The sequence below is a fragment of the Odocoileus virginianus genome, chromosome 21 (assembly GCF_023699985.2).
Source record: "Odocoileus virginianus isolate 20LAN1187 ecotype Illinois chromosome 21, Ovbor_1.2, whole genome shotgun sequence".
Lineage (NCBI taxonomy): Eukaryota > Metazoa > Chordata > Mammalia > Artiodactyla > Cervidae > Odocoileus > Odocoileus virginianus.
The window spans coordinates 50,427,365-50,447,722 of record NC_069694.1 but is presented as its reverse complement, the minus strand read 5'-3'; positions in this window follow the sequence as shown (position 1 = coordinate 50,447,722).

The window sequence follows — 20,358 nt, the reverse complement described above, 5'->3', positions numbered from 1 at the left end:
CCATCGGGGAGTTCAGGCCTTTGAAACATGAGTTGCCTTGACTCCTTGTATGTCTCCCTACAATAAACACCACACTCTCCTTCACCACAACCCAATATCAGAAGACTGGCTTTCCTGGGAGGGGTGAGTTTGGCTCAGGAATGCTGCCACTACATGAAAAGTAAGGGTAAAGTCTCTCCACCCACTCTTTCAAACTGGGTGGAAAAATCAGTAAGGAAAAGTGGAACAGAGAAAGAAGCCCAATTTTGGCCCAACCCCCTGCCTGCCTTATCTTACTGCCAAAATGAAGCTGATCTTTACTCCTCAGCTTTTCCCATCTGGTTGAGAACTCACAGGAGAGGGGATGTGATTCACTGCAGGCAGGGGATGGATAATCAAGGAAGAATATTCACTTCCTTATACATAAACTCAGATATTTGATTTATGAAAACTGTTGTCAAAACTTCATTTTGAAAGTAGAAATTCCAATATCCCTTGTGAATGGTTTGTTGAGTTTGTTGTTGGCCAAATTCAGAATCACCTATGAACTTCACTGGTGATGACCAGGTCGGCTGCCTGTGACACGTGCGGCCAGAATGAGAGGACGTTCAGAAACCCCAGCCTTTGTGGAGAAAATCAGGGGTGAGGGTAAAGTTCTGCTGACGTCATGTCTGTGATTCTAGGCTCCTGTTGTGATTGTTCAAAGGAAAAGAGCAATCATGATTTAATCAGATTTTCTAAATATTTATGAGCCACACTCATTTCTAATGCATTATAAAGCCCCAAACTGAATTTCCAACCAAATGTGAAATCAGCACAATTGTAAAGTCTTTTTAAAGGTGTAATAACTTAAAATATATAAATATTTCACAGCTTTGTACACTACTTTGTATTACAAAAGGATTTCTTCAAGATAAAGAACGAAACTATAAAGTGTCACAAATAGAAATGAGTCTATTGGCTCATTAGACATATACAAGAGGAAATATTCTTTCCCAGAGGAGTTCTGCCAAATTTGAGTGAATTATATAGAATTTATTTTGCCTTGGTTTTCTTACATTTTTACAATATTTAATATTTTGTTACTTGTGAAATATATTTTCAAGGCAGAAAACTTAAAAAGCACAGAAAAGCAGAAAGAAAAAGAATAATAATTAATTTTTGTACTCACAGATGACTACTGGTCATCTTGCCATTCCTCATGAGTGTGTGAGGTATGTAAGTGTGAGAGCCTGTAAGTGTGAGCAGGAGTGTGTACCCATATGTGTGTGAGTGTGTGTGTCTCAGATGCTAAAGGGTCCTTTTCTGCTGACTCGGAGCCTGGAGCTTTTGTGAGCCCAGAAGGCAGAACTATAGATACTTGGCCATCTCTCCATCCCAAGACAGATTGGGCTCAAGAAACCAGTTTGGCAACCCTAACTCTTGCTTTCTGTAATCTAATAAAAAACAAAACAAAACAAAACATGACCTTTTCAGATTTACTTCTCATCATTCCCCCAAACTAGCTTCCTCTGTCATGAAAACTATTCGTATTCCCTACAGAGGCCTCACCTGCACCCACCTCCCAGGTCGCGCTTTTACATTCCTCAGGGCTCCTCTCCACCCACCCAGGATTAGCAGGTAAAAATTTTGGCCTTAAATGTGGGGAGGAAGAGATATGGAATGTATTTGGGGGAAATATCAGATTCTAGTCAAGTTTAAGTTGGGCTTAGAAAAGCCATAAAGGGACATTGCCAACGCTGTGGAGAGGAGGGTGGGAAGAGATTGGTTCAGAGAACGACAGCCATGGCAATGGACAGATTACAATGCTCTTGTGTAAAACAGTGCTAAAATCGCAAGGTATGGGATGCAGTTGCATGGTTATGTGCTTTGGGAAAGCTCCCAAGAAAGTCATTTTCTCTAAAGACGAAACTATGACTTGCCAGCCAGATGCAATTAATAACATTTTATTAGACATTTGGGTTTGCCTTTCATTGCACAGGTTCCCTGTGTGATGGAGCAGTTATGATAAATACGACCCCTGGTGTCAGAGGAGTCACATCCCGGCCCTACCCCTCCTGGCTAGGAGACTTTGAGCAAGTTACCTCACTTCTTTACACCTCACCTTTCTCTTCTGCAAGATGGGAGCACTTGTATAGCAGTAAATGGAAGGTTGTGTACCAGCAAAGGGCTTAGAACAGTATTTGGCTCATAAAACGCTCTCAGTAACTGTTAGCTTTTTACCCCCAAAAGGAATAGAATAGTATCTACATAGACTTCGGCTTAAATTGGGTTTATTTAATGGGTAAAGTTTAACAAAGTTAAATTCCAACAGTTGCTACAGTCACCAAGTGAATCTAACTACGATAACGTCCTGTTAGAGCTGGCAGAGGTCTTATTTCGCAACCCCTCCCCATTTTCCCGGTACAACAGCTCCCGAGCGGGGGAGATTTCCACTCTATTGTGGCACCGCCACCTGGTGCAGTCAGGCAAATGACTGATCCTCTGTTGCCCTCTGGTGGCACTTTAGGGAATCTTTCTTAGGTACCATGTGCTTTGCGTAGTCGCTCAGTCCTGTCCGACTCTTGGCGGCCCCATGGACTGTAGCCTGCCAGGCCCCTCTGTCCATGGGGATTCTCCAGGCAAGAATTCTGGAGTGAATTGCCATGCCCTCCTCCAGGGGATCTTCCCAACCTAGGGATCAAACCCAGGTCTCCCTCATTGCAGGCGGATTCTTTACTGTCTGAGCCACCAAAAAGTCCAAGAATACTGGAGTGGGTGGCCTGTCCCTTCTCGAAGGGATCTTCCCAACCCAGGAATCTAACCGGGGTCTCATGCACTGCAGGAAGATTCTGTACCAGCTGAGCTACCGGGGAAGCCCTTATGGACCCTAGTAGATAAGAAACTTGTACTAAGGATAGTGGTGCTAAGTCGTTTTGGTCATGTCCGACTCTTAGTAACCCCGCGGACCGCAGGCCTCTAGGTTCCTCTGTCCATAGAATTTTCCAGGCAAGAATACTACAATGGGTTGTCATTCCCTGCTCCAGGGGATCTTCCCGACCCAGGGATCGAACCCTCATCTCTTTTGTCTCCTGCAGTGGCAGTCAGGCTCTTTACCACTAGCGCCACCTGGGAAGCCCAAGGATAGTACAGTTGACCTTTGAGTATGAGAGAGCAGTCGTTAGGAGTGCCAACTTCAAAAGCAGTTGAAAACTCAGGGATATATTGTAGCTGGCCTTCAGTATCTGCAGTTCTAAACCCAAGGTTCCCCACCAAGAATCATGCAGCACTGCAGTGTTTACTAATGAGAAAAATCTGTAGCTAAGTGAACCCTCCTGGTTCAAACCTATTGTTGTTCAAGGTTGACCCTATAGCAAGAATTTTTTGTAGAAAGCTCCACAAGCATGGACCAAAGTCTCTATACATGGTCTCTATTATAAAATGAAAGTTAAAATTACTAGATGTTTTATTATGTTTGTAAGTAGTTAAAATTCTTCCACACACATAAAAGATTATTCCTCTTTTGTATACAGATTTCCCTCAGCTTACAATGGGGTTACTTGCTGACAAACCCATCGCTAGTTGAAAATATTGTAAGTCAAAAATGTGTTTAATACACACAAGTAAGTAAGTGGAAGTTGCTCAGTCATGTCTGACTCTTTGCAACCCCATGGACTATACATTCCATGGAATTCTGCAGCCTAGAATACTGGAATGGCTAGCCTTTCCCTCTGCAGGGGATATTCCAAACCCAGGGATCAAACCCTGGTCTCCCGCATTGCAGGCAGATTCTTTACCAGCTGAGCCACAAGGGAAGCCTATCTATTTCTACGTGGGCAATGACTAGATCCTCTCAAATAGCATGTGGTTTTTAGAAAAATAAGAAAGAAGTTAAACACAGCCAGAAGCTAGGTTAGTCTCCTGTGCATACAGCCTGGGAAAATACTGTCAATAGATTCACCCACTCACACCAACACATATAAATTAAGTTCTACACAGATGTGGGCATACTATTAACATTCTGCTTCCTCTGGACTTTACTTACTCATGAAAGACATACTTGAAGATAACAGCTACATGCTCTTCCAATATGTATCCTGTTACAGATATAAAATTTGTCTCCTGTTGTTTTTTTTTTAAGTATAGTATTTTCCTTTCCCATGGAGACCATCAATAAATCCCTTAAGGTAAAACTGTTGAGTCAAAGAATTTGTACGTATTTAATACTGAAAGGCATTGCTTTGTAAATGTTTTTTCATTTCCACTGGCATACAAGAGCCCCATGTTTCTGCACTTGGAATACTAGGTCTAATATTAGGTCTTAAGACCTAGGCTAATACTAAGTCTTAATGAAAATTCTGTGCTGTGGTTATTTGCTCAGTTGTGTTCGACTCTTTGTGACCCCATGGACCCCACCAGGCTCCTCTGTCCATGGGATTCTCCGGGCAAGCATATGGTGTGGGTTGCCATGCCCTCCTCCAGGGGATCTTCCCAACCTAGGGATTAAACCCAGGTCTCCCGAATTGCAGGCAGATTCTTTACTATCTGAGCCACCAGGGAAACCCAATGAAAATCCTAAATGTGTCCAAATTGGTTTAAAAATGGCATCCTGCTGCTATCCAAAAGTCTACAAGCAATAAATGCTGGAGAGGGTGTGGAGAAAAGGGAACCCTCTTACACTGTTGGTGGGAATGCAAATTAGTACAGACACTATGGAAAACAGTGTGGAGATTTCTTAAAAAGCTGGAAATAGAACTGCCATATGACCCAGCAATCCCACTTCTGGGCATACACACCAAGGAAACCAGATCTGAAAGAGACACGTGCACCCCAATGTTCATCGCAGCACTGTTTATAATAGCCAGGACATGGAAGCAACCCAGATGTCCATCAGCAGACGAATGGATGAGGAAGCTGTGGGACATATACACCATGGAATATTACTCAGCCATTAAAAAGAATTCATTTGAATCAGTTCTAATGAGATGGATGAAACTGGAGCCCATTATACAGAGCGAAGTAAGCCAGAAAGATAAAGACCATTACAGTATACTAACACATATATATGGACTTTAGAAAGATGGTAATGAGAACCCTATATGCAAAACAGAAAAAGAGACTCAGATGTATAGAACAGACTTGTGGACTCTGGGAGAAGGCGAGGGTGGGATGTTTCAAGAGAACAGCATTGAAACATGTATATTATCTAGGGTGAAACAGATCACCAGCCCAGGTTGGGTGCATGAGATAAGTGCTCGGGCCTGGTGCACTGGGAAGACCCAGAGGGATCGGGTGGAGAGGGAGGTGGGAGGGGGGACTGGGATGGGGAATACATGTAAATCCATGGCTAATTCATTTCAATGTATAACAAAAACTACTGTAATGATGTAAAGTAATTAGCCTCCAACTAATAAAATAATTTAAAAAAAAATGGCATCTTATTCTCTTAATTTATGATGTCTAATTGTAGGCCAGACGGGGCTATTTTCTCAGGTAAACAAGTTATTTGAATTTTTTCCTGTGCCTGTGTGAAGTCCCTCCATATCATTTTCTGTTTTCATATTAGGTTGTTAACATATGCAGTCTCTCTATACAATGAGTGACTTCATACTTTTCTATTTGTCTTTTAATTTTGCTTATAATATTTTTCCTGCATAGAAAGTTTAGATAGTTATACAATCAAATGTATGAGTTTTGTTCCACCCAGGCTTCTGAGTTTTGTCTACAAAGATCTTTTTTATTTAAGGTGATTTTTTTCTTTTTTTGCTATCACTTTATTATTTTTATGGTTTCTTTTAAATTTTTTGGCATTTAAATAATTGAGCTATCTCTAATTTGTTTTTGTGAAGCAAACAAATAGGAATTTAGCTTTTTTTCCCTCCCCTAAATAATGAGTCATTTGACCTAACACTATATGGAATAATCTGCTCTTTTCTGGTTGATTTGAAAGGTGACATTGATCATATACAAAATTTCAATTTTGGGGGGGATCAATTTCTCTTTCTTGATTCCCCATGCTATTTCATTGTTCTTGCTATTTCATTGTCACTCGCTACACTAATAATAAATTATTTTAGAAGTAGTAGACTATTACCACTTCTAAAAAGAAATATTAAACTATTTCAGAATGTATTAAAATACATTTTAGCATCTAGTAGGGCTACCTTGTTACAAACATTTTTTTTTTTTAACCCCTAGAATCTTCTTGGTTAATTGCACATGCTTGATTTTTGTCATACAAGCTCAAATTAAAATAAAATTCTACAAGAAATTTTATTGTAATCATATTAGGAAACAAATTAATGGAAAACTGACACCTTTACAATATTTTATAATTACATACAAGACAGTATATATTTATCCAATTATTTAAATAAAGCCTTTAAAACATTTTTAATAGGCTCTGTAGATTTCTTGTTAAATTTATAATTAGGCATTTTAATCATTTTTGTTGCTATTATAAATTAAATTGACTATTTCTTTCACTTTTATTTTTAATCTGGAGATTTTCTATGTTAAAGAAAGTAATGGACTTTTTATGTTAATTTTGAAAAAAGAGACAAAATTGTTGACTAATTTTTCTTTCAGTTTCTCTCTGCTTTTCTGGTTTCACAAATATTATCTGCATAAGTTGCTAATGTTTTTTTTTCTTCTTTTCCAACTTTTATGCTTTAATTTCTTTGTTTTTCATTTGAATTTGGGTTAATACTACCCAGAATTGATCAAGAAGTAATGGAAATAATGGACTTTTTTGTCTTGTTCACAGTTTTAAAATAGGAGTATTCCCACTGTTCAACATTAAACAAGATGACTTATGGTGTGTCCCTTCCTTTGTGCTCTTAACATATATTTTTTTAAACAATCAGCTTGTGTGCAATGAAATATTTTCTATGAGGCACAAATTTTGCTTAAAATTGCAGCATCATTTGTAAAGAACATCTTATAAGTGAGTTCTTTCTATTTGTACTACATACATAACAAAATTTGTTGCACATTTTTTTCTCTTCTTATGCTTTAAATAACTTAATGAATGTACTAATTTTGAAAATTTTACATGTGAGGATTCATAAATATTCCATATATGACATCATCTTACAGAGAGACAAGCCTGGATACAAATGAAAAATATATGTTTTCAGTGAAGTTTTGTCATTTGCAGCAACATGGATACACCTGGAGGGTATTATGCTGCGTGAAATAAGCGTGACAGAGAGAGACAAAGACTGTGTGATATCACTTGTATGTGGAATCTTAAAAAATACACAGTAAATCCATGGCTGATTCATGTCAATGTATGACAAAAACCACTACAATATTGTAATAATTAGCCTCCAACTAATAAAAATAAATGAAAAAAAATACACGGTAGTGAATAAAACAAAATAGAAGATCGTAGACGTAGAGAACAAACTATTGCAGTGGGGAGAGGGGAGGGAGGAGGGACGCGATGGGACAGGGGATTAAGAGGTGCAGCTATTAGGTGTAAGTCCACAGGTCTTCCGAAGTGGCTCCATCGTAAAGCATCTGCCTGTCGATGCAGGAGACATGGGTTCAACCGCTGATCTGGGAAGATCCCACATGCCGCAGAGCAGCCAAGCCTGTGCTCTATGACCACTGAGCTTGCGCTCTAGAGCCCGGGACCTGCGGCTACTGAGCCCACGTGCCACAAGTACTGAGCCCAAGCACCCTAGAGCTCACGCTCCGCAACAAGGGAAGCCACTGCAGGGAGAACCGTGCACAGGGCAGCGAGAGAGCAGCCCTCACTTGCCACAGCCCGAGAAAAGCCCCACAGCATGGAAGAGCGAGCACAGCTCAAAATAAAGTTTTAAAAAATTAAGTTACAAGCGTGTACTGTACAACATGGAGACTAATGCAATTATTTTATAACTAAACTGCAATATAACCTTTACAATTGTGAGTCACTATATTGTACACCTGAAATTTATACAGTATTGTACACCAAGTACAGGTCAATTTAAAAAAAAATCTCATTAAAAAAGCCTTGAGGGTTAAGGGGGAAGAAAAGAGAAAAAAATGCTTTCACTAGTGGTAAAGGAAATTTGTATATTGGGACCCACAGAATGGAGGCTGCCCCAGTGGTCTGGCCCATGTCAGAAACCTAAGTGAGTCCACATTTCCAGGAAACAAGAAGTGTGTTCCTTGTTTCTTACTGTCAAGGAAATCTAATATACCAATAACAACCCTCAAAGTTAGCTTTGGCTTGCTTGAAAGGGGCTCCTCAGGTGGCTTAGTGGTAAAGAATCCTCCTGCTGATGCAGGAGACATGGGTTCGATCCCTTGGTTGGAAGGATTCCCCTGGAGAAGGGAAAGGCTACCAATCACAACCCTCCAACTTGGCTTCAGGTGGCTCACCTGAGCCTAGAAAAACAGCACCTGCTAGCCTTATAAAGAAATCCTCGACCTCCTGGCCGATCATGCCCTTTTCCTGATTTGCCTCCTGTAATGCTCTATGAAACTTGCTCTTGAGCCCAGAGCCCTCAGGAGGAGCACTTCACCACTTGGGAAGCACTGCTGTTGTTCCGTTTCTAGGTCATGTCTGACCACATGGACGGCAGCATGCCAGGCTTCCCTGTCCTTCACCATCTCCCAGAGCTTCTCAAACTCAGATCCACTGAGTCAGCAATGCTATCTAACCATCTCATCCTCTTCTACCCCACTCCCCCTTTGGCCTTCAGTCTTTCCCAGCATCAGGGTCTTTTCCAATAAGTTAGCTCTTCCCAGGGGTGGTCCTAGTGGTAAAGAATCTGCCTGCCAATGCAGGAGAGATGAGTTCAATCCCTAGGTCGGGAAGATCCCTTGGAGCAGGAAATTGCAATCCATTCCAGTATTCTTGCCAGGGAATTCATTAACGGAGGAGCCTGGTGGGCTGTAGCCCATGGGACCACAGAGAGCTGGACATAACTGAGCACATAGAACATGAGCAATATATTAAGAGCTATTAGCAATGAGCCACTTTTGTCTTGGAATGAAGCCAGTTGGTTGCAGTGTATTATTTTTAAAAGTGTGTGCCAAATTATGTTTGTTATTTTGTGATTTTTGCATAGCTACACCTTAGTAAAACTGGTCTGTGAGGTTTATTTGTTGTTGTTATTTTGGATTTTTTTTGGTTGCATTTTGTCCAAAGATATACTTTGTTTAAAAAAAATGATAATAGTAATGGGAAATTTTCTTTTCTCCCAGGGCCCTGTGGCAGTTAAAATGGTATTGGAAAAATCTGTTTACTGAAAACGTAGTATAATCCATCAAGGACAGCACAATGATCTAAAGCTTTCTGGTGGGGTTAAATCTTTGGCTATTTTCTTGATTTCTTTCATGATCATTGGGTGTGTTAATCAATGTTCTCCTGAGAAAGAGAACCAACTGGACAGGAAGGAAGGGGGCAGGGTACAACCTTTAAAAAAATGACACAGCCATGGTGGATATGACGTAAACTGGTTAGAACCAACGGGATTCAAGATGGCGAAAAATTCAACTTCCAATGGGTCTTGAGCCTCACTGCATGCTCGTTGTAACACAGTAGTTAGCCTGTACATGGCACCCACAGGTGCCATGAGGTCTCCCAGGCTGACCATAAAAAACCATGAAGTAGGTGGTGGCCCAGTTCTGGGAAATCCTCTCTGCTTCCCCAAAATAATTGGAATAAGCCTCCCATTTTCTAGCCTACGAAATTACCCAGCCCATTACAACTAACTGCCCTCTTATCCCAGGCCACTCTCGCCTTCTAACTTGGACCTCATTCTATCTACGGAATGTCTATTTCTCTGCACAGACCTGCTTTCACTTCACTATGGCCCGCTCTTGAATTCAGTCTTGCAAAAGTCCCTCACTGGGCGGCCCACCCAGTGACCCAGCTGAGACCTGGGACGTGACCATCCTTTTGCATCCGATACCTCTTGTGACAGAACAAGATTTACTGTGAGGAATTGACTTACCTGGTTATAGAGGCTGAGGTCTGCTGTCTGCAGGCTGGAAGCCCTTGGAAGCCAGTGGTGGGGCTCTAGTCCAAACCCAAAGGCCCAAGAACCAGGGGGTCCATTGTGTAAGGCATGGCCTAAGTCGCAAAGCCCCAGGGCCAGGAGTACTGACATCTAAGAGCAGAAGATAAACGCCCCGCTAAAGCAAACTCACCCTTTCTCTGCCTTTCGTTCTGTTCAAGCCTTAATGGAATGGATGATCCTCACCCGCCTGGGTGAGGCAGGGTCTCCTTATCAAATGCCACTTGGTCTACCCATCAAAGGCTTTACTGCCAACAGCTGCAGACACCCCGACGTCATGCTGTACCAGCTCTCGGGGCACCCATTAGCACAGGCAAACTGACAGATAAAATGAACCATCCCTTTGGGGTTTACCGTTACTATCTCTTCTGCGGTCAATTTTTAAACAAAATCTCTTTTATTCAGGTTTCTACATTTACTTTCATAAAATTAGGTGCTATTTTTTTATCATTATTTTCCTCCCTGGGAAATAATATTTCTTCCTAAAGAGATTCTGTTCCCAATTCATGTTATGTGTGTGTTGGAGGGATTCCCCACACTTAGGGCGCAATCCTCCAACACCAGTCAGATGGGGTCAATTCCGACACTGTTCCTACCCAGAGACCCTATCAGACCCCAGGTCAAGGTCCCTGTCTTACAATACTGTTCTCTGCCTTACACCCACCCTCTCTGCCCCCACGGCAGACACCAGTTAAAAGCTCAAGTTGTAACAAACTCTGCTTCTGACCAACCAGCTATAGAGGCTCCAACAAGCCCCTAGTTGAGTTCGATTAAGTTCCATTAAGTGGCTTACAGAACTCAGATAAACATTTAACTTTCGAGGCTACTGGTTTATTACAAAAGGACACAACTCAGGTGCCGCCAGCGGACACAGCAGCATGGGGTGATGTGTGGGGAAGGGACAGAGAGCTCCCACGCCCTCTCTCTCCTGGTGCCCACTCTCCCCACATCTCCCCAGGTTCAGTCACCCACCAAGAAACCCTCCAAACCCCTTCCTTTGGCTTTTTATGGAGGCTTCACTACACGGGCATGAGTACTAAATCACTCAGGGTGACAGTGAATATTCCACCTCTCTACTCAACCCATGGACAGAGCAGCCTGCTGGGCTACAGTCCATGGGGTTGCAAAAGAGTCAGACATGACTTAGCCCGTAAGCAACAATAGTCACGGTTGGTTCCCCTGGCAACCAGCCTCATCCTTAGGCACTTTGCAAAAGTCACCTCATTAATCTAAACTCAGGTGTGGCGGAAAGGGCTTGTTAAGAATAACAAGACATCCATTTCCTGTTTATGGCTCTGAAGCCGTGTGAGGAACTGCGACCAAATGTTATAACAAAAGATGCTCCCATTGCTCTTGTCCTTCAGGGAATTCCCAAGCTTTGGGGAGCTCTGTGCCAGAAACAGATGAAGACCAAACGTATTTCTGACCATAAGTCACAATGTCACAGTCATCCATTCTCTTTCTTAACACTGTGCATTTCTGCTTTCTCTTTGACCCCTTCTTTATGTTAGTGGCAATTCTGTAGTATTGTTTCAAAAGACAGATCGGATATATTTTGCATTTTTACTGTTTTCTATTGTGATTAATAAGTTGGCTCTTGAAGGTTTATATTTATCTCAATATATATAACATGTGGCATACTCTCCAGGTTTGCCACAGGCCTTTCTCATTCTTTGCCCGGACAATCCACACGTTATTTTCCTATCTGGCAATTCTAGGCATAAGAATTATGTCACCTAGTTTAAGGCTTTCGGTTTTCTTGTGACCTCTGCTTAGACACATCGAATAGTTTCTAATACATTAAGTTTGTAGATTTTTTTGAAACCAGACTTGAGGATAGTGAAAGAGCAAACTAGGGAAACACATGTGGGGAAAGGGAGAAAGAAAATTGGCTGCCTGGGTTAGAGGATGAATTTGTTTTCAGAAACTGGGAAACACCTGAGTGCGTGCCTCTGCTTGGAGAGAGCCAGTGGAGAACATGACTGGTGAGATCAGTGAGGGATAGTGTGTCAGTGAGGGATAGTGTGCAGGTGAACATGAGTAATTTGGGAGGTAGGAATGGGAAAAGCATTTGTGATGGTTAACTTTTGTCAGCTTGACCGGGTCCTGGGTGGTAGACACCTGGTCAAGCATCGTTCTGCGTGTCTGTGAGAGTCCTTTCGGATGCGATTGACCTTTGAATTGGTAGGCTGGGTAAAGCAAATTGCCCTCTCCAGTGTGGGTGGGCCTCACCCACGCAGTTGAAGGCCAGCCCAGAACACAAAGGCTGACTCTACCTTGAAAAGGAGAGACTGTCTGCTGCCTGACTGCGTTGAGTTGGGACATTGGTCTTTTCCTGCCTTCAGACTTGGACTGAGACATTGCCTCTTCGATCTGGAGCCTGTTGGCTCTTGAACTAGAAATACACAATCCTGGATCTCAGCTTGCTGACTGCAGAATGTGAGACTTCTCAGCTTTTAAAGTCACATGTGCCAATTCATTATAATTAGTTTCTATTTATGCATACATCCTATTGTTTCTGTTTCTCTGTAGAACCCTAATAACAGAATTGAGGTAATGAATGCCCATTAACATCTACTTTCTTATCAGCTAGAGTCAAGGTCGTCAGCTGAGCGTGAAGTAGATGAGAAAGTAGGCTTTGAGAGAAGGAGAGAGACTTTGCAGAAGAACAGAAATGAGGATGGTACTGAACAGGGCTGATTTCCTTATAAATAAGGAACAAGATATTTCTCTAGAAGAAAATTAATTTCTAATTATTTGTGAAATTAGTGGTTCCATATGTCTCTACTGCAAGATTACAAACTCAAGGGGGAGGGACTGTGTCGAAGATGGAGCATGGTTACTGTTGGAGTCATTGCTTGGATTTTTATCTCAACTTTGCTGTTTTTTAACCGCCTGGTCTTGAGTGAATTACCCAGTCTCCTTGCCCCTCAGTTTCCTCAGCCATATCTACTTCATAGGTTTTGCTAGAGATTAAAGAAGTTTCAAAGCCACTTTCAATGGTGAGTGGCAATGGAAAAGCTCATGATTGTCTTGGCCTGCATCTACCGTGAGGACTTAGCAAAATGCCTGGAACTGAATAGGGCTTGAATGCAGGAACCAGTGGATGGAGGAAGACGATTATTCTGTGGCTCAGCCCCTCTGGTTATTGCTAAGTCAGCATCATTTCAACTCTACAGTCTTCCTTTCAGGCTGGGGGAAGATCCTCAGAACTCTATTTCATGGCATCCCCTTTCTAGTGGTGTTGTGTGACAGATTCTGCCAATGATACGTGTTCAACTGATGTCTGAAAGGGAAAGAGAAGGAAAGAGTTTACTTGTTAAGGAGCAGCTGGACTTTGGCAGAAGACAGAGGAAGGGTTTTCTGCACTCACGTCCAGGCCTTCTCTTAAGCAGCCCACACTTGTTGCTGCAAAGAGCTGAACCTGTCAGGGGCTGAAGTTCTGATTTCTACACCTACGAATTTCTTTAAAGTAGCATGAACTTCACTGCTTTCCAACATTTGTATAAGTAATTCCCCGCATTAAACCCTTTCCTAGTAAAAATACCCAATGGACTTTCAGTTCAGTTCAGTTGCTCAGTTGTGTCCAACTTCTTGCAACTCTAGGGACTGCAGCACGCCAGGACTCCCTGTCCATCACCAACTCCCAGAGCTTGCCCAAACTCTGCCCATCGAGTCAGTGATGCCATCCAACCATCTCATCCTCAGTCATCCCCTTCTCCTCCTGCCTTCAATCTTTCCCAGCATCAGGGTCTTTTCCAATGAGTCAGTTCTTCACATCAGGTGCCCAAAGTATTGGAGTTTTAGCTTCAATATCAATCCTTCCAGTGAACACCCAAGACTGATCTCCTTTAGGATGGACTGATTGGATCTCCTTGCAGTCCAAGAGACTCTCGAGAGTCTTCTCCAACACCATAGTTCAAAAGCATCAATTCTTCAGTGCTCAGCTTTCTGTATGGTCCAACTCTCACATCCATACATGACTACTGGAAAAACCATAGCTTTGACTAGATGGACCTTTGTTGGCAAAGTAATATCTCTGCTTTTTAATATGCTGTCTAGGTTGGTCATAGCTTTTCTTCCAAGGCACAAGTGTCTTTTAATTTCATGGCTGAACTCACCATTTGCAGTGATTTTGGAGCCCAAGAATATAAAGTCTGTCATTGTTTCCATTGTTTCCCCATCTATTTGCCATGAAGTGATGGGACCAGATGCCATGATCTTAGTTTTCTGAATGTTGAGCTTTAAGCCAGCTTTTTCACTCTCCTCTTTCACTTTCATCAAGAGGCTCTTTAGTTCTTCTTTACTTTCTGCCATAAGCATGGTGTCATCTGCATATCTGAGGTTATTGATATTTCTCCTGGCAATCTTGATTCTAGCTTGTGCTTCATCCAGCCCAGCATTTCTCATGATGTACTCTGCATATAAGTTAAATAAGCAGGGTGACAATATACAACCTTGACGTACTCCTTTCCCAATTTGGAACCAGTCTGTTGTTCCATGTCTAGTTCTAACTGTTGCTTCTTGACCTGCATATAGATTTCTCAGGAGGCAGGTAAGGTGGTCTGGTATTCCTATCTCTGTAAGAATTTTCCATAGTTGGTTGTGATCCACAGTCAAAGGCTTTAGGGTAGTCAATAAAGCAGAAGTAGATGTTTGTACTTCTAAAGTAGACTAAATCCAATGGTTGTGATTGGAATTGTATGCTCCAAAAATTCATATTGGATTAATTAAGCATTAAGCTCCAGTACTTCAAAATGCAACTGTAGTTGGAAATAGGGCCTTTAAAGAGGTGATTTAAAAGGAGACCACTATAGTTGGCCCAGCTGAGTATGACTGGTGTGCTATAAGATGACATTTGGACACACAAAGAGACACCGGGCTGCCTACATATAGAAGAAAGAAAATGTGAGGACACAGCGAGAAGGTGGAAAAGAGAAAGAGAAAAGAAACTAGTCGGCTGACGTCTTGACCTCAGATTTCTGGCCTCCAGAACTGCGAGAATACACATCTGTTTTTCAAGCGCTCTAATAAGTGGTGTTCTTTTTTACAGCCCTAGGAAATGAACACACCAGTCTAAACAGTAACTGCATCTTTGGAACAACAGATGCTCCAAATTGTCCCTCTGAAGCTTTGGAGTGACAGAGTGTGGTTGGCGAGGTGGTTCTTTAAGGTATCAGATATTTGGGAGTCACTCAGAAAGTGCACACAAGGCCCAACTCATGCAGAAGTTGCTGCTACGCTCGTGTCATGTCAATCCTACCTACATCATGGCTTAAAGGAAGTCTGAGTTCAATGCCCAGAAAAAACTGGCAGGATGAGGATTTTATGCTGATGTTATAATTCAACTGTTTCTGCACAACCACAAAGACAGCTGTTGTGCTCAGACCTGCCTCCAGTCCAGCTCAGGCCCCTGCCAGCACTTCTCTCTATAGCAGCTAAGTTGGACCTAGGAGAGTTTGGGTGGTTTTATCCAATTCTGCAGTTTTGAAAGTGAAAAAAAAAAAGGAAAGAAAGAAAACCCCCAATAGAACATGTGTGGGAAGTTTGAAAAAGGATTGGAAACTAGAACTGTGCTCTATGGACCTGATGAGAAAAAAAGAGATCCTGAAGAATCCTTCCTCAGAAGGGAAGTAAATCAAAGGCTTAATTGACAAGTATGTCCTGTGAGTCTCTGGGAGGAAGTAGCTAAACTTTATTTTCTAACCTAGAGGACTCCCACCTTCAGTACCAATTCAGAGGCTCACTCCTTCCCACAGAGGTGGAAGGTCACAAACATGGGTCCATGCCTACTGGCCTCCAAGGACACACAGGACATGGTGGCATTTCTGGATTAAAGGTGGCAAGTGGGGCAGGACTTGCTGTCCTTCCCTGTGTCTTGTAAGGCGAGAGGATTCTGAAGCAAGTACAGTCAGCCCTCCTTATGTGGGATTCAACAAACTATGGATCAGTTTTTAGCCTACTGAATCCCTGGATGCAGAGCCCATGGATTTGGAGGGCTGACTCTATCAGGCAATTTTATATAAAAGACTTGAGCATCCGTGGGTTTTGGTGTTCATGGGGGGCTTCTGGAACCATCCCTGGAGGATAATGAGGGATAACTGATTACCATCTCTTATTTTACTCATAAGGGAATTGTATTCAAGTGGGTAAATCTATTCACAAAGTCATATAAATATTGACATAGCTAGGCTGATTCCAATCCAGTTTTATTCAAGATCATCTATTTAACCTTTGTGTCATCTATTTAACCTTTGCTTCTCGGAGACATTTCAAGGATGTGTCAACTGAACATTTCCAGTGATTGAAGCTATCTGTTGTACTACAAATGCCACTGTCAAATCTCTGACTGCCATACAGAACAACTGAGCCCAAAGTATATTGATGTGTATTGGTATATAAAGTACATCGATCAATATATTGATGTATATGGATACCATGGAGTAATTAAAAACAAGGGAGTACTTTTTTTCCCAGGAAATCTGAATATAATAATAACAATAAGGAAAAGAATAGTTTAACTTGTGTGCAGGAATTGGATGGGAATGCAGGTTTTTCTTAAGGTCTTTAAAAGATTTTCTTAAATAATCTGTTGAGTGAGAAAAAACTGTATTACATATTTACATAAGTGATTCATTCTAAGATTGTAATTCTAGCTTTAATTAGATCAGAAATAAAAATCATACCTTAACTGAAGGAAGGACAATGTAGTTTTTCAACAGGGCGTGCATGATGACTGAAGACAGACTTTCCAACAGCATCTTTTATAGCATAAAGAAAATAAGCAGGCCATCTTTACTCTGTGAATCAAGAAAATCTTGTAATGATTTTGGCTCTTATATTTGTTTAGCTTCCCTTTATCTGTTTTACTGTGTGCTTATATCTACTTGTGCACACCCAGAACTTCCATGGTGACATAAATGACAAGGGCAACTCAAGTTTAAATTCAAGTCTGTTTCAATGTGCATATAGATGATCTGTACCTATCTATGGTTAATCCAAGTCATTTATGAGATGTGCATAATCTTCCCTCAGTCTAGGGGGTTCCCCTCAACTTCACATTTTAAAGATTTTTTCTGTAAAATGTGATATGAATCACTGCTTATTTTTTATTTGGGGTTGCAAACCACATAATTAAATAGGGGAAGACATTGAACATTCTCTGATGCTTTAATCTCCTAATCAAGCTCAAGGAAATGGAAGCTCAGAGTTCCTGTCAATAGAAAGCATAGCACATGACATAAATAGGATGGTCACACAGCCACTCCCACTTTGGAAAAAATTCTTTTACTGTTGATTCTTTTTTCTTTAAAATACTTCAAGTATAACTGGCAATTCAATTTTGGAAGATCTTACAAATCAACCAGGCAGATAAGCCAGATCCAGTGTTTTCTATCTCATACTAGGTGAGATTTAAATAAATCTCAGGTTTTTACCTTGCGCCTTCATCTGTAACATGTTTTTTTGTCCTCTCATTTGTGTGTGTGTGTGTGTTCCTGTCTTACTGGATATTTGGCCTGAGGCTTCCAGCACTGGAGTCTGCAGGCAGCTGGGCAGAGCTGTGTCTGAGGACCTTCAGGAGACTTCACCCCAGTTACTATCCTCTGGGGTCTGAGGTTCTCTGTCAGCCCAGCAGTTTGTACTCTGTGCTCCCACCACAGGAGCTATGGGGTCATGAACCAAGGTTTCTGCAAGCCGCACAGTGTGGCCAAAAAAAAGGGGAGCAGAACAATAACAAAGAATAAAAACTAAAATTATAAAGCTAACAGATATAGTAGGGAAATATAAATAAAAAAATAACTGGAAGGTAAAACAGAACCACAATAGCAAAAAGAAAAAGGGAAAAAAAAAAAAAAGAGGACCAGAAAAGGCCTTGGCATGAGGGTGGGGTGCAGGGAGGGGGCGGGGCCTAGGCTCAGGGCCTGGGGTGTGGGGGTGGGACTTAGGACCCTAACAGGCACCCCGGGGCCTGAGTGGGTGGGGGAAACACTAGCAGCATTTCCCTGATTTTCTGAATCCTTGAGGGTCTCTCCCCATCCCCACTGATCCCCTTGCAGTGAGTGGGCCTCTCCAGGTGTGGGAACACCTCTCCTCCCTAAGCCAGCCCTCCCCACCCCCAACATTCTACTTGGTCACTTGGGGGTCCCTCTGTGTCAAGGTCCCCCACCAGCATCTGGTAGGTGCCCTAAGTTATGAGGAAATGTGAACTCCATGTCCTCCTACTCCTCCATAATAAAAGCCATATACAACAGTCCCAAAGCAAACATCATTCTCAATGGTGGAAACTGAAAGCATTTCCTCTAATACCAGGAATGAGACAAGGATGTCCAGTCTCACTACTCTTCTCAACACAGTTTTGGAAGTCCTAGCCATGGCAACCAGAGAAAAAAAAAAACCAAAGAATCCAAATTGGAAAAGAAGAAGTAAAACTGTCACTATCTGCAGATGACATGATACTATACATAGAAAATCCTAAAGATGCCACCAGAAAATTATTAATACTAAAGCTAATCAGTGAATTTGGTAAAGTTGTAGGATACAAAATTAATGCACAGAAATCTCTTGCATTCCTATATACTAAGAATAAAAGATCAGGATGCAAAAGATCTGTACTCAGATAACTATAAAACACTGATGAAAGAAATCAAAGATGACACAAACATATGGAGAAATATACCATGTTCTTGGACTGGAAGAATCAATATTGTGAAATGATTATATTACCCAAGGCAATCTAGAAATTCAATGCAATCTCTATCAAATTACCAATCACATTCTTCACAGAATTAGAATAAAAAAATTTACAATTTGTTTGGAAATACAAAACACTGAATAGGCAAAGCAACCTTGAGAAAATAAAAGAGGAATCAGGCTCCCTGACTTCAAACTATACTATAAAACTACAGTAATCAAGACAGTATGGTACCAGCACAAAAGAAGAAATGTAGATCAATGGTACAGGATAGAAAGTCTAGAGATAAACCCACACATCTATGGTCACCTAATCAATGACACAGGAAGCAAGGGTATACAATGGAGAAAAGACAGCCTCTTCAATAACCACTACAATATTGTAAAGTAATTAGCCTCCAACTAATAAAAATAAATGAAAAAAAATGGTGCTGGAAACTGGACAGCTACATGTAAAAGAATGAAATTAGAACACTACATACCACCACACATAAATAACCACACATAACACCACCACAAATAAACTCAAAATGGATTAAAGATCTAAATATAAGACCAGACACTATAAAACTCTTAGAGGAAAACATGGGAAAACCACTCTGACATAAGCAACAGCAAGATCTTTTTTAACCTCTGAGAGCAATGAAAATAAACACAAAAATAAGCAAATGGGACCTAATTAAACTTAAAAGTTTTTGTACAGCAAAGGAAACCATAACAAGATGAAAAACAACCCTCAAAATGGGAGAAAATATTTGCAAATGAAGCAACTAACAAAGGATTAATTTCCAAAATATACAAACAGCTCATGCAGCTCAATATCAAAAAAAACAAACAACCCAACAAAAAAAATGGGCAGACCTAAACAGACATCTCTCTAAAGAAGACATACAGATGGCTAAGAGGCACATGAAAAGATGCTCAACATCACTAATTATTAGAGAAATGCAAATCAAAAGTACAGATATCACCTCAGACTGGTCAGAGTGGCCATCATCAAAATATCTACAAATAATAAATTACTAGAGAGGATGTGGAGAAAAGGGAGCCCTCTTGCACTATGTAATGCTCAAAATTCTCCAAGCCAGGCTTCAACAGTACATAAATAGAGACTTTCCAGATGTTCAAGCTGGATTTAGAAAAGGCAGAGGAGCTGACTCACTAGAAAAGATCCTGATGCTGGGAAAGACTGAAGGCAGGAGTAGGGGATGACAGAGATGGTTGGATGGCATCACTGACTTGATAGACATGACTCCAGGAGTTGGTGATGGACAGGGAAGCCTGGCATGCTGCAGTCCATGGGGTCACAAAGAGTCAGACATGACTTAGTGACTGAACTGAACTGAACTTGCACTATTGGTGGGAATGTATATTGATAAAGCCATATGGAAAAGAGTATGGAGGTTCCTTTAAAAACTAAAAACTACCGTAAGACCCAGCAATCCCCCTACTGGGCATATATACTGAGCATATATACTTTTGGGGTATAATCCAAAAAGACACACGTAAGCCCAAAGTTCACCTGCAACACTATTTATAATAGCCAGGACATGGAAACAATCTAAGCATCTAATGACAGACGAATGGATAAGGAAGACATAGTACATGTATACAGTGAAATATTACTCAACCGTAAAAATGAGTGACACTGGGCCATTTGTCGAGAAGTGCATGAACCTAGAGTGAAGTAAGT